This window comes from Typopeltis vanoorti, chromosome 6 (assembly GCF_054136105.1).
Source record: "Typopeltis vanoorti isolate ZY-2024b chromosome 6, IOZ_Tvanoo_1.0, whole genome shotgun sequence".
In the NCBI taxonomy this organism is placed as follows: Eukaryota; Metazoa; Arthropoda; class Arachnida; order Uropygi; family Thelyphonidae; genus Typopeltis; species Typopeltis vanoorti.
This window is the reverse complement of record NC_143554.1, coordinates 49,527,895-49,542,862: the sequence shown is the minus strand read 5'-3', so window position 1 is coordinate 49,542,862 and position 14,968 is coordinate 49,527,895. Positions and strand designations below refer to the sequence as shown.

At 37.1% G+C, this 14,968-nt stretch overlaps 1 protein-coding gene across 1 annotated transcript in view; it reads left to right on the top strand.

Annotated features, from left to right (window-relative positions):
- LOC150105440 (uncharacterized) overlaps window positions 1-14,968 on the top strand; it is a 763,287-nt gene that overhangs the window by 58,088 nt on the left and 690,231 nt on the right. The window lies entirely within an intron of this gene.

The following is a 14,968-nucleotide window of genomic DNA, read 5'->3' as shown; positions in this document are numbered from 1 at the left end:
CTGTTCTCTTAATTCAGACAACCATGCTGCGCTTTTTGAATACTTATCTTGAAGTGTTAATTTCATACAATATGATACCGAAATTTTGTGATTATCTTCCTAAGAGACTTGAACTTGTTGTTCAAGTCTCTTAGGTGCATCCCCTTCTCTAAATTCACAGATCAAGCTATTAGGAAGCTGAATCATTTGCTATCAGTCGAGCTGTGACCTAGCACAAATAGTTAACCTGATAACCAAAATATCAGGTGATCCTCATCATTCTTCTAACATTCTGGACCTTTTCTTAACCAACGCGCCCTCCAAATAGATTGCTGATGTCAGTTCTTCTCATGGTAACTGTGACGGACCATAATCTTATCCCTGTCTTCTTTTCACAGATTGATATTATCCTAGTCACTCAAAGTTTTGTACCTTTTGGCACTGCAATGGTGCTAACTGGGATGCCTCTTTCCCATGTTCAGATTACTTTATCGGCTCTCCTGATCCAAACACCTTTTTCTGAACTAATAACCGAAATAAACCTTACTAGAATGAGATCTTCATTATCTACTCTGTTCCAAGCTGCCGACATCTGTCCAATTACTAGTTCTTTAAACAAAATGTGCCTCTTCAATCCATGATAAAACTACAGCTATGTTCAGTGGCCGAAGTCTAAAACTCCAGCTTCGCCTTCAGCTTGTATTATATCCCGAAACAAGTATAAAAATTATCATGAAATATAAAGCGTGCTTCCTTCTCAGCTGTTAATCGACACCTGCTCTCACTAATGATAGGTATAATTTCTACTGTGCCTTTTGCCTCGCCTGTCGAACATTTTAATGGTAACATCACCCAAAGATAGCCAGACCTCTTGACATTGGTCTTTTTTCTCCAAGTCTTGTTTAGATGACCATGACTCATCTCCTGCAATACCACAAACTATTCACCGCAGCATGCTTCCTCACGAGAAGCACATTAGAAAAAACCCTCTTTAGGCTTCATACTAGTAAGTTTCCTGTTCCAGATTTTATTTCTCCACCTTCTTCACAGACTCTCTAGATTCATCATTTGGCATTGAGGCCTTTTTCACATAATCATATGGTCTCCTTCCTGGCCTTTGTGAACTTCCTGTATAGTTTAGTTGTTCATTGACTACCATTGTGGTTGGCTTCCTCTCATCAGATTTCTTTATCATTGCTGGAGTATCCTAGGATTTTCTACTCTCACTGCGCTCTTTCTCTAAAATTCCTTCTCTCTGACTTCAAATTCATTGACTTCTCTCTGACTTCAAATTCTATTGATGGATTTTCAGTTATATTACTCTCCGAATTTTTTTGAGAAAATCTCTAGTACTCAAATGATTGAAGCTTCCAGATTTGCTAACCAGTGTCTTAAATACTGTGCTCCTCCTCATTCTCGAGTAAGTAAAGAAAACTTGACCATTAGTGAATGAATTTCAGTGCTATTAGGACACCGTTTAGTCTTCTTATTTGCAAGAAAGATCCTACTTTATTCCTTGATAACATTTCGATATCTTTCAAGATCGTTTCTTCTTACAGTCCGATTTATCCTGGCATAAAGCATATTACATGAATACTCCTCAATCCCTGAAAAAACTTGCTATTCTTTTTTGTTCAAAACACTACTTTCTCCTGCTCATCTCCTAACACTTCATAAATCTCAAATCCGACCAACTTAGAGCATTGTTCTCACATTCATAGTGGTGCACCCCGAACTTTTGTATGATATCTTTATTGTATACAGAATGAACAGTATGGCCTTCCTGATACATTTTTTTTTTTCCACAATGAGTACAACCCAACTTTTCAAGGAAGTTGTGAACGAATTACTTCTTTGTCCTTAATTACTTGCCAACACATGGCACCGTTGTGTTATAGGTCTTGTGACTAACCTCACATGGGTGGGACCGTATAAAAATACCTATTAAGTAAATGATGTAACTAGTATTCTGCATCATTTCGCATTGATTATTGTCACATTATATGAGAGACTATAATTTTTTGAAGAGACACTATTAAAAGTTATTGATTTGCATAATGATTATCAACAATACAATGTGAAACGCACTACAGATAACCTTAACAGGAACCAAGGTTTAATACTTCCAAAGATATGGAAAACCCAAATTAGATCGCTGAACACACTAGAAATGAACTTTAATACTAACTATAGAACCTTCCTTAGCAACACCTAGTAAATCGTGTACACACGATACGTGTATTATTCACTTTCAATGCTATTTTAGTTTGTAACTATAATTTTTAGAATTTACAGTTAAGATCTATTTTGTGACGATGCCAACAGCTTAAGTTTTGGTGAAACTAGTCGGTATTAAAATACTTATCCGTTTACGCTTGATCAATGTTCCCAAATAGTTATTTACATTAATACAATGTGAAGTTTAATCCAGCCAATTTAGTTTTATCGTTTGCTGCTTAGTTATTCATCGCTTGAGTTGTATTAACGGTTAATTGTTTGAAATGTGTCAGTTTTTTGTATCAGATTGTTTAATACAGCGTAAAATATTTAACGCGTATGTTAATTATTTTCGCAGCATATAGCGCCATTTGACTACTGTTTTTTTTTTTTCTCATATAATTCAAAACAGTATTCGTTAGAGAATATTCGAATAGGTAATTATATTCAGATCTGTCTTAAGACATAGCAGTTGTTTGATGCCTTCCCTTCCCCCGCTTCCTTACCAAAAATTTGAGCCATAATAAACTAATGCAAATTCGACTCCTGGTCCCCATAAAACTGTTTTTTTTTTTTTTTAAACTAATTCGCTGGTAAGGTAATAAGGTACGTTTAATGTTCACATCATGAAGGAATTAAAACAAAAAACACTTGTTGAATGACATTCAAAATAGATTCCTAATACTAATTGTTATCATTAGTTAGAATTTCGACTTAACATTTTTTCGACCGATTTGTCGTTTTCACTCTGCAGTTCTTGAAATATTTTATGATGATGCAGAATTATACTTTTTTTTTTTTGAGGGATTTAGGACAGTATTACTAGAACACGGAAATTTTTTTATTGCTTTTTATTATTTTATCATGTAAAAGAAACTTCATTAAAATAGAATAAACGTATTATTTTAGAATGATTCTAAATCTAAGTTAAGTATGATAACGCAAAAAAATTAACGATCTACTTGATTAAATATCGTTTAAAGGAAGAAAGTAAACATTATTAAATATGCAATTATATATATTATATAAAAGTTTCAGTGTTTTTTTATAAATGCCTTTCTCAAATACTATTTGAGAGGTAAAAGTGCGTACAAAATTTTCTTCTGTATATTTTGATAATTATTCTTTTAGAATAGCTAAAAATTCTTAATATGTAGAGGAATACGAATCCATACGAACGATTTCCAATCTCATATCCACCATCTTGTGCAATGCTCTTCCATGTTGTATCCTGTCAAATGCGCCTCCACAGTCCAAATATATCATGGTGTATGAATGTACCTGAGTTACATCATTCAGTGTAGGTGTAATATCGAGCTTCACATCACTGCTGTATCTCCCTTGTATGATGTGACTTGATGTGTTACAGTAAATAAACTATCCGATATATGCATAAGCTAAAAGCAATAGTAGGTTCTGTAACTGTGATGATGTGACGCCACTACATTGTAAAACCATTCTTTTTTTATGATTGTCTCGTGGAACATCTTACTTGTTGATCATTTTATTACGGACTGTTTTCATTTCATTGTTGATATAATTTAGTGCTCTAGATATGTACTAGATGGCGACAGCAGCATGTGCTTTTCCTAACTTCCCCTTCATTTCTTCCCCCCCCCTGTAAGAGAAGTGATGTGTAAGTTTAGAAATAAATATAGAATAAAGTATTCAAAAGAAGACATAATATAGAAGTCGACCCATTTAAATCTATTCCATCTGTTTGAAATACATAAAACGTTTAAAATACTTAAAATCAGTGGTGGCTCGTGGCTTGAAATCGTGGGGGGGGGCTGCAACTTTCGAAATATACATACACATGTTTGATAAAATATCAAAATTATGATAAAAAAAATTAAACATGAAAAAAATATTGTTTATTATCGATAATATTATACAGTTTGGTATAATTCAAAATTACTTAAAAATAAAATATATTCTTCTTGTTTTGTTTAATGAAAAAATATTGCTTATTATCGATAAAATTATACAGTTTAGTATAATTCAAAATTAACTTAAAAATAAAATCCATTATCATAACCCCAATAATGTTCTAAAATAAAAACTATAACAAATGTTGTCTTTAATTGTAATGTCCAAATATTTAAAGAGACGGAGTAAACACGATAAGCTATAAGAAAACTCTACTACTGGTGCAAACTGCATATAAACAGCAATGGAACTGCGCGACGGACAGTGCCGCGTTACGCTAATAGCTCGTATCTTACTATTGACGTGCATATGCTTGCGCTCGTAGCAATATGACACTGTGGTAAACACAGTGCTGCTAGCGTCCTTCGCCCTCCTAAGTGCTACAAGAGGGATGATTTTTATTATTTTTTATACAAAATAAGAGAATTGTATAGGATTTTTGATGATAAAATTAAATATTACAAGCAAATATAAATAAATTAATAAATAGATTTATATATCGAGAAAAATTGTGCACGAGCCATCCCTGCTTAAAATATTAAAAATGTTTAGAATATACGACATTTTTATCACCCAGGGAGGGGATGATGTGTCTTGACCTTCTGTGTTGCTTCTTTTAGAAGTTTCGAAAGTAATATTTATGTCGTTTCCATACGTTGAATTATAAATGCTCCACAACGACCTTTCCTCTTTAGCTGCATCATCCGACATCCTGTGAACAGGTTCTCACCGTAAATGAAAAAAGCTTTTCGCTTCTCTGTTTAGTTCAAGGCGCCGTTTTTTTTTTTTTCTTCACGCAATTGCGGCCGAACCACGTGAACTTTGAGATCCCAACTATTAGAATTATCTCGAATGAATTGCGAAAGTATGGTTCTTACTCTAGTTATTTATTTGTTGTTATTTTCTCATAACAATCACATAAAAAAAAAGACCTCTAACAGGATGCCACTTGAGAGTTCACATGTACTGGCGGTTGCGCCGGTAAGTCTCATCGAATAACTTGTAAGACTCTGAAGATATATTAAACGCACATGGTGTACCAAGTTTTGACGCTACTTACACAAAATCAGATTTCTTCATTGGTTGTGCTATTCGAGCTTTCTTGTTTTCGTTTATAGCTCGATAAATTGATAAAAAAGTGAACTTGTTAGCCTGTCTCCCAGTTTTTCTCCAGACTTAGAAAGTTTGTATGCATCGAATCAAAATGTATTTGATTCAATGCATCAAAATTTCATTACGGTTTTGAATAACGTAACTAGTGAAACATGTATCTATCTTCATAAAGTGCGGACAGCGCTCAGTGGAGAAATACCTTTCTTCATTTTATGAAATCTAGACATTCTAAATGAATATGTCCAGTGCGCATTTGCATATCAAAACCGTTTAGTGAGTACATCAGACGTTTATGTAAAGTGTTAATTAATAACGTTATGATGGTCTATTCATATTGAAAAATTAGTGTAATCATTATTGTAGACATGAACAAACTAATAATTGGTTACTAAGTTTTCAACATCCTTAGAATTTTTTTACCGAAAGGAGTAAAATTTCGTATTTAGTTTTCTCGTAGTTTGGAAACGATTTCTTATGTCGGAATAATTCTTAATGGATTAATTATTTGAGTGCTCTTCAGGTAAAATTATACGGTGAATTATAGCAGATTTCAAATCCCGTGTTTCGTTTCTTTGCTAATAAGGGGGAAAGTTTACATCCCCCTGTGTAGCCAGGAGTAATAAGGGATCATTGTACTTAATCGTGTGCTTCTTAACTACTTATCGCCCTCACGTGCAGCCTGAAGTGCTCAAGGAGCTTTCTTTAACGACTGTAATTACATCCTCTGGTTAATGGCCTTTCCTGGGAGCACTTAGTGCAGATGATATGTGGAAAAAATGTTCACGCATTTTCTGTAAACAAAAAAAAAAAAAAAAGGTCATTATAAGTTTTAATTCTCGTGGGCGGAATGAGGGAGGTAGAAATGGCAAGAGGAATTTGCCACCTACTTCTGATTGTGCAACTAAGTAAAAATCAGTATACAGCATTTGAGTTACCATAATGCCAGAAGATGATTACACTACTTTTAATTTGTAGAAAACCTCAAATAGGAACAAAATTCACATTCAGTTTAGCATTTTACAGTTAGGGAATGCATAAAGACTACTGACTGTCTGTTAGAATGTTAATAGACTAGTTTCATATTTCATTTAACACTGACGAACACTGAATTATTAATGCAGTGACTTAAACATGAAAATCTTTCACGCTTAATCACAAGATTTTTTAAAATGAATGTTTTGGTTAATATTTTAAATTAGGCCACGGTATCCATTAGATGAAGCACTACGGATATTGGTGAATAATAAAATATATACAGAGAGACATTAGTTATTAGATAATGTATCTTCTATGAGAAAGATTAAAATGTTAGAGAAGGAGAAAATAAATTTATTTAAATATTTTTTAAAAAAAAATCTCTGCTGATTCTTTAAGGTACTTTTCATTAGGAAAGGTAGTAAAAGGCCACCGAGATGTTCGAATTTGTTTGATCGGAGTGAAATGAAAGATGCATGGTTTGTTTTCATTCTTGCTTTTGTTTTTCTTTATTAGCTGCTTTTTTTTTCTCGTGAGTTAAATACCTTTTTTTTATTAATGACTGTATCCTTCATTTATTCTTACAGGAGAGAAAAAAAATTAGGATATAATTTCGAGAACACGAGATGGCCAAGGAATTGATCCATTATTACTCAACTCAGGAAATGCCTAGCCAAAATTATCGCGCAGTTTTCCAAAATGCAAGGGTTGCCCCATACATCGGGAAATAATATCATGACGCCCTATAAAACCTGACAGATCGCATTTTTATACTGTTTATCGTTTCTTCTTGCAAAGAAAACGTCTAGCACTTCTCTGTTTTTATACGAGAGGCGTCCCGAAGGTAATGCTTCCATTATGCAATAGATCCCCACCCAGAAGAGATATGCCAATGAAATAACAGATGAAAGATAGTTTGGATTCTCTGCTTTATTTTCACACACTACTGTATTTCTTATAACATAATTGCTTTCCTTTTCAATACATTTTCTTCACTGTGTAACATGTTTTCCACTTGTCTTAGCAAAAAACTTCAGGTTGTTTTCGAAACAATTTTCTCATCTGTGGTGTGAATTGTTTGTCATTACAAAATGGATGCTCTTGACATATGTCTTTCATTTAGGAAATTTGACTGTAGAGAGGATGTAATACAATGCCAAATCCGATCTCTTCGATAGCCATTGAAGCGAAGAAAGTTGTAGAACAGACTTCCTCCAGAATAGGCTGCATTGGACTTCTGGTTATTTGCTCTACTGAAGATGTATTTCAAGGATATCTATTTTGAAAATGTCGAACTATGCCAAGCACAGTAATAATATGGTTCCGAAACAAACCCAAAGAGTTACTACGATGGCTTTCAAAAGCTTGTTATTCGGTAGAGAAATATGCATTGAAACAGGAGGAAGATTTTGCTGAAAAATAGTGTATAAAAATAAAGTGGAAACTCGAGAGCATTTTTGCTTTTATTTCACTGACATATTTATTTTAGGTGCGGAGTTATCACATTGGAGAATTACTTTCGGACCCCCCCCCCCTAAGTGAATGTAAATGCGCACCATACATTCACTTGGAGAGGGTGGTCTCTTTCAGGATGGACAAATTCTATCCTGAAAGATGTAATATGTGTTGAAGATCTGCAACAGGATTTATTATTATTATTATTAGCATTTCATGAACGGTAGGGCTGCATAACTCCCAATTCGAAACTTGCGCTGAAATTTGAGTTCTTTGGCCTCATAAAAATGATTGAAGAACAATTTTGGCAGTTCGAGCATCTTGCAGCATTTTCAATGTTGCTACTTTGTTTTTGACATAACTTGACATAAAAGGTATCTGTAGCCATGTGGAAATAGCATTTGCTTCCAGAATGCTAAACTTCATAAATAAAGCTGTTATAGGTTCATTTCTGGTCACTGACTAGAGGAACATTTTCTAGTCTTTTTTTAATCTGGTTCCTGAGTTAATCTTTGGTGCAAGCAAGTAGGCCTCTTCTCCGGAAAATAGGATATTAACCCCACAGCTCAAGAGAATCAACCGCAGAGCTTATTATTTCCAACAGTAAGAAATGGTGTCAGGGACCACACGACGACAGCAGTTGTCTGTCGTACTCTCCTCTTCGGATAGCTGTGAAAATCATTAATAGCCTCTTGGTGGAGTTGATTACTCATCAGTCTTCAAAAAGGCTTCGCCTATTCCTTTTAGGATTAAAAGCGTTAGCATGCTTATTATTTTATGCGATATAATAATGCCACATAATTTTGATTATTATATATTTAATTTTATTACAATTATAATACATTATATTATAGATAGAAATATTATATGTTTGATTATTATACACATATACACTGCCTTGCCAAAAATGTGGAACATCCTCTAGATATAATGTACTGGCCTTCCATAAAGCACTGCATAGGATCTACTATAAAAGGAAGGGAACAGACAGCCAAGGCAGCAGTTTTGTGGAGCTGCTGGCCAACATGCCCAAGACATGTCAGTTAGTGATTTTGAACGAGACATGACCATTGGGTGCCGTAGAAGTGGCAAGTCCATCCATGAGATCAGTGTTCTGACCGAGCATCCACGATCAACTGTACATGAAATTGTACAGAAATACGAGAAGCAAAGTGCTACAACGATCGCACCACTTTCAGGAAGACACCGTATCAGACCGCGACAAACGCTCCATCGCCCGAGAGGCCACGAAGACTCGTGGACCACTCTTCAGGCCATCACAGCTTCTGGATCAGTGGACCCAGCAGGTTCTCCAGTGTGCTCTTCATGAAATGGGGTTTTTTGGGTGGGCTGCAAAGAGGAAGCCTTTTATCTAGGAGGTGTCGGCGCTGTTATCAAGAGCATCTTCACTGGAACAGTGGGCGAAAACGATGTGTAGTGATGAGAGTAGCTTTGCTGTCCACCAATCGGATGGACGTATGTGGGTCTGGAGACGCCCTCATGAGGGATATGACCAAGATTGTCTCGTGCCCACAGTGAAGGATTGGTGGAGTCATGATATGAGCATTGTTCTGTTCTGCAGGTGTTGGGGCCCATATGTGATGTGATGTGCGCACAGGACTCAGTGCCCCTAGGTACCAGGAGGTGCTTGCTAACCATCTTCCTGGAGCGATGGCAGAGTTCTATCGAAATGCAACTGATTGTTTCTTCCAGCGGGACAATGCGCCATGCCATGCTGGGCGTACATCACAAAGGTGGTTCCACAGAGGTTGACATTAACCTGTTGCCTTGGCCGGCTATGAGTCCCGATTTGAACCCGAGTAAAGTGATGTGAGATATTCTGGAGTACCTCATACTCTTGTGCAAGCCACTGGTCACCAACCACCACCAATTGTTGGAGCATTTGAAGGCCGAATGGCAACATGTCCCACCAGAAGAGTCTCAGCAACTTTGTCTTCCACGAAGAAGGCTCTCGTGGTGGAAGGCAGCCTTCCACGACGTGTTGCTGCAGTTAATGCTCAAAGAGTAGCCCAACATGTTATTGAGTGCATCCATCATGTATGATCTGCCAGACAAGTAGCGTTCGGATACTTTTGGCAGGGACACACACACACACACAAGCAGCCATTATCATAATATGCTTAATGCTCAGTATCGACGATACCATGGTTGAAAGGACTTGGCTGCGAATATCATCTAGGACTCGAAGAATTTTATAAGGGCATTTCAGAAAATGGCGAATTTTCCTGTCTCATAGGAGAGTTTTTCTTAAACTTTTTTTCTCCTGCCAAATAGCAAAAACAGCAAACTGGTTTATTATAGTGGCCTTAGAGTCCCATACAGCCCATTAATTATCCAGTCACCTCCACATTTTACTTTAATAAGTATTTTGTTGAAAACTCGCCTCTTTGACTTATCAGTTAGAATGATATGTGTGAACATTGCGCAAAAATAGTTGTACAATTAAACATTTCTGTTGAAATGTTTTAAATATAATAGCATAGTTAGCAATGTTGGTGGGTTTAGGTTTAGATAATCTGGAAATCCTATTCTGGAGACCATTCACGGACCCCCCCCCCCATCCTCAATAAGTACAGTCGTGGTCTCATAATATGTGATGAAATTCATCTCCCACCTAAGGATATTTACAAACATCCGTTCCCATAGGCTATGAGTTTGGGAATCAAACTCATAGCCTATTGGTTAGAGCAGGGATTGTCAATGAGCGGCTCAATAATCCAGAACAAACGCACGCCTCAAACACTTCTCATTTTAGTTTGTGTGCATCGCGAGCATAGCACGTGTACCACAAGGTGTGGAAGGTTAATCGTTGCTGCGGTGGAGAGTATCAAATGGTTAAAACATGGACAAAATAATATCCATCTACTGCATGTAGTGTTTGTGATAGGTTCGTGAATGCATATTGTAAATCACTTGATATTTAAATACGTATTGTGGTATTATTTAAACACAAGCAGAATAAGAGGACATTAAAATTGCTATCATTTTTAAAATGTCAATTCCAACGAGAAAAATTCAGCATGAAAACCTGAATTTAAGGAGAAATGGACTGAGTCATATGCATTTCTGGTAAAATTCTACAGGACTTCTGTTGTGTTTAATATGCACTGAAAATTTGGATTTGGACTTCTCAGTTTTTGGTTCGACGTATTTTTGCGAGCAAATATTTTCGAATGGAATCAGTGGGGAGAGGGTAACTCCCATACTGTGAAATCTTGAGCCGCGGCAGTTAAAATAATGCTCTTAAAAGGCCTATGCCAGCATCTCATTGGGAGAGGGAGCGAACCTGAAAGACGTCACATCTCTGCATTTCCCACTTACTTCCCGGATCAGTTAAAGGCAGCTTATCTTAGGAACATGCACTGTCCAAGCAAGCTGTTTGGATAATATATAAATTGTGGAATCTGTAGCGTTTACGACGAGACTTGGAATATTCGCTTTATACCGTGGACCTATCATTTAAGTAGCCAGAATTAACGGATTCAGCTATCAGAAGTTTAATCGTGTATGTCTTGTTATTTTTGAAATGTCCTTAAAATCCGTTACTTTTTTGTGTATGTGTTTATTATGGTTCATGAATGCAAACATCGTTATCCCTCAGAAATTTTTAAAGTCCCTTTCGGAATCTTCATAATGTTCCCAGTCACAAACTGAACAGCACAAAGACTATTCCAAATTTTGGACTGTCTTTGTAGAAAGCAGGATTTGTTTCTCTCTATATACATTTATAACAGTATAAAATGATTTCAGTAAAATAGAATAACTCACTCGTCTCTCTAGTAAAGAATTAATTTTTTCAACAGAACTTTTTTCGTCACCCCTTGAACATTTTTCATCACCCCCTTGACATTATGGGTTAAAGTGACTTCTTAACAACTGTTGTGACGTCACTTTATGTCATAATTTTTATCCTAGCTGTTTCCATTTGTGACGAAATTTTCCTTCCATTTGTACTTTATGTATATCGAAAAGCCATAAGATGTGACGTTTTGGTCAGTTTATGATAACGTCACTGTGTAGCAGGGAAAAAGTTTTGTAGTGTTCTTTTTGCATTACACGGCCACTGAGGCTAAAATGTGCGCAGTATTGATTTAAAGATTAAGGTCAAGTTGTCGGAACACTCTCGTGTTCCTTGATAAAGTGGGCTGGATATAGATACATAATTTTTGAACTGAAATTTGCGAGTAGGCAGAACAATTGCAACATTCACCCTGTTTTTCGAAACAAACAATCTGTAAATATTCGAGCTTATTTCTCCCTTTATCAGCTTTGGTTTGGTATCCACACATTAGCATTGCTTATCTTTTCGCTCACTCGCGCACACACAACTGATCTTGTTGGACAGATTTTGGTAAAATTTATCCAAACAAAATTCCAGTATAGTTTTGCTTTAAAATTAGACAGTTCTTATACATTCATATAAAATTCAATTTTATAAACTTTAAGAGGATTTTAAGAGGACTGAAAGCAAGTTACCACTTTCATGCTATAGTGGAAGAGTTTTTCTCTCGGTATATTTTGTGTTTTCCCCTTTCCCTAAAGAGAGAAAGGTGCCAGAAAATACACAGTTATCATACAGATTATATTCGTCTCAGAGGTTGCTGTTTTTATGGGTATACCAAACCTATTATACGAAATCCTATTGTTAGCAGTATTATTATTATTACGGGCGACTCCAGGGAGTCCTTAGACTCATCGAGGGAGGCCCTAAACGTCATGTCACACAACTATACGACATTCTCACAGTATCTATCATACCTTGCCTCGAACTCACTCACCGTCATAGCACCCACAACAGACTCTGGCAGCTTATTCCTCATTTACCACTCTAAAAGTAAAGAACCCAGCTCTAACACCCCTGCTAACCACACTTTTGCCCAGCTTCCATAGGTGTCCCCTAGTTCTCCCACCACCAGTCCTGATCTCAAAAATATCCTCTGAATTAATCCTATAGAAACCCTTTAGTAATTTGAATGTCTCAATCATATCTCCCCTCTACCGCCTATCAACCAATTTCTGCAACCCACAAATCTTCAACCTGTTTTCATATGGTTCATTCCATAGACCCGCTATCATCTTAGTCACTCGCCTCTGGATCCTCTCAACCTCCTCCCCATCAAGAAGGAGCCTAGGTGACCAAATCTGGGCACAGTAGTCGAGATGAGGTCTTATCAAGGCTCGGTACAGCGGTACAATAACGTGCTTGTCTCTGCTCGTGAAGGTATTTTTCAACAACCAAGTGAGTTGATGAGCTGATTTAGCTACTTTTGCAATGTGCCTCCTAAACTTCATCTCCCTATCCACCAACACTCCCAAGTCCCTGGCCTCATCAATCTCCTGGAGTACAGTTCCACCAATGTGGTATACTGCTGCTAATCTTTTCACCCCAATATGCATAACTTAAAGTAGTGTATTAAGTAGTGAATAACATTGTATGCACATTACATTTTGTCCCGATTTTCATTAGGTTACTCATCAATCACAATTTCGAAATAGAATTTCTATAAATAGGAATGAAACTTTTGCAGTACATAATTGGGTAATCGTGCGACTTACTCCTTAGTATCAAATATTACTTGTGACATACTGTATGGCATGTGATCTACCAATGCATCACGTATGAAATGTGACCTACGGTACATCGTGAGAGTTGATACACTTGGCTATATATATATATATATATATAAAGGCGAGCTACTCGAGGATCTACTCTAGGGATAGTAAATGTCAAGATGAGAAGATGAGTATTTTACTCAATCATCAACAGTGAGGAAAGCGCAGTGATCTGGCTTCAAGAACAGGGCGTTTTTCAGGAAGAAGCTGCTATGCCTCGGTGTACAAGATTGGGATGTGGAAGATGGTCAGTCGAAAGAAGAGAAAGCGAGATGGGACCATCACCAGCTATCCTGAGTTCAAGTGCAAGAGGAAAGGGTGCCAATCAACACTCGATTCGTCGTTTCAACAACTTCTTCACTTACTTAGATAGCCGTGACCGAGCTCACAGCAACTTTTCTGTACGGAGTATTTTGGAGGTTGCGTTTCTGTGGTGTAGCGACCTGTCTATTGCACAAGTGGAAGAACTTACTAGTCACTGCCACCAATTAGTAGACCGGTTTAACCTCTGCCATAATGTCCCCTTTCGATTTTGGGAGAAGAGAGACAAAATGGGAGGACCAGGCACGGTTATTCAGATGGATAAAACTCTACTGCGAGAAAAGCGAAAAGGCATTCGAGGGAGATTGCTTCTCGGGGACCGTGAAACTTCACATGTGGAAGATGTTGGCAGTTACTAGAAAGCTCTCCTTCAGAAAATGCCTCCTGGACGGAGAAATTATAGCAGAAGAATGGAAAGGTCATGTGTTTTTAGGCTTGTTCAGAAACATTCTGTTCGGATTATCGAGCGTCGATTCTTTGTGGTAGAGTGTCTGTCTATCTCTTTACTCCATGATCACGGCGGAGGTTGCACTTGGAACCACCCTCCATTCTGACGAATGGTTGGCTTACAGAGGCTTAGAAACTTATGGCTATGTACACCAAATTGTAAACCATAGCAAGAACTTCGTTGACCTCAATAACTGGAGCACACACCCAGCTAATCGAAAGGCCGTGGGGAGATCTGAAACTGAAGATGTTGAGAAAATGCATGGGACAATCTCCCCCCCCCCCCGATCTTCTGCCAAGGCACCTCATTGAAACTCGGTGGCGCGGACTTAACCCAACGAACAGATTTGAAGCATTCATTCGGCTATTAATGTATGCAAATCCTGCCAATAGTCTAATATAAATAACATAGGACAATAAAATGTTCCGTTACTTTTAATATTAATATATTCGTTGATATGCAAATTGTACATACTTGATACTAAGCTGTAGGTCACACCTCATACTTCATACTAACGGTAGGTCACACCTCATATGATTACCCATAATTGTCCTTGCCTTTTCCCTCTTTGGTTTATGATTGATAATTATTTTTCGATAATGCAGATCGAAAAAAAAAATATGTACCAGGTAGCCAACGGAAAAAAATCGAAGGCATGTGCAGCAGGTGCTAATTAATTGGGTATGAGTACAAATTATTATTATTCGTGACATCTCCAAGGAGTCAGTAGACTCATCGCGGGAGGACACCCACTGTACAACTCTCCGTCTTCACCACTACACCGAACCTCAACTACCAATCATCGACACCAACACGCCATCCACCGCCCACCACCAGTATTTTTTGTCTGTAAATTGCGTGTTTTCTGAAGGGCCGATTTGTTTGTATGTGGGATGA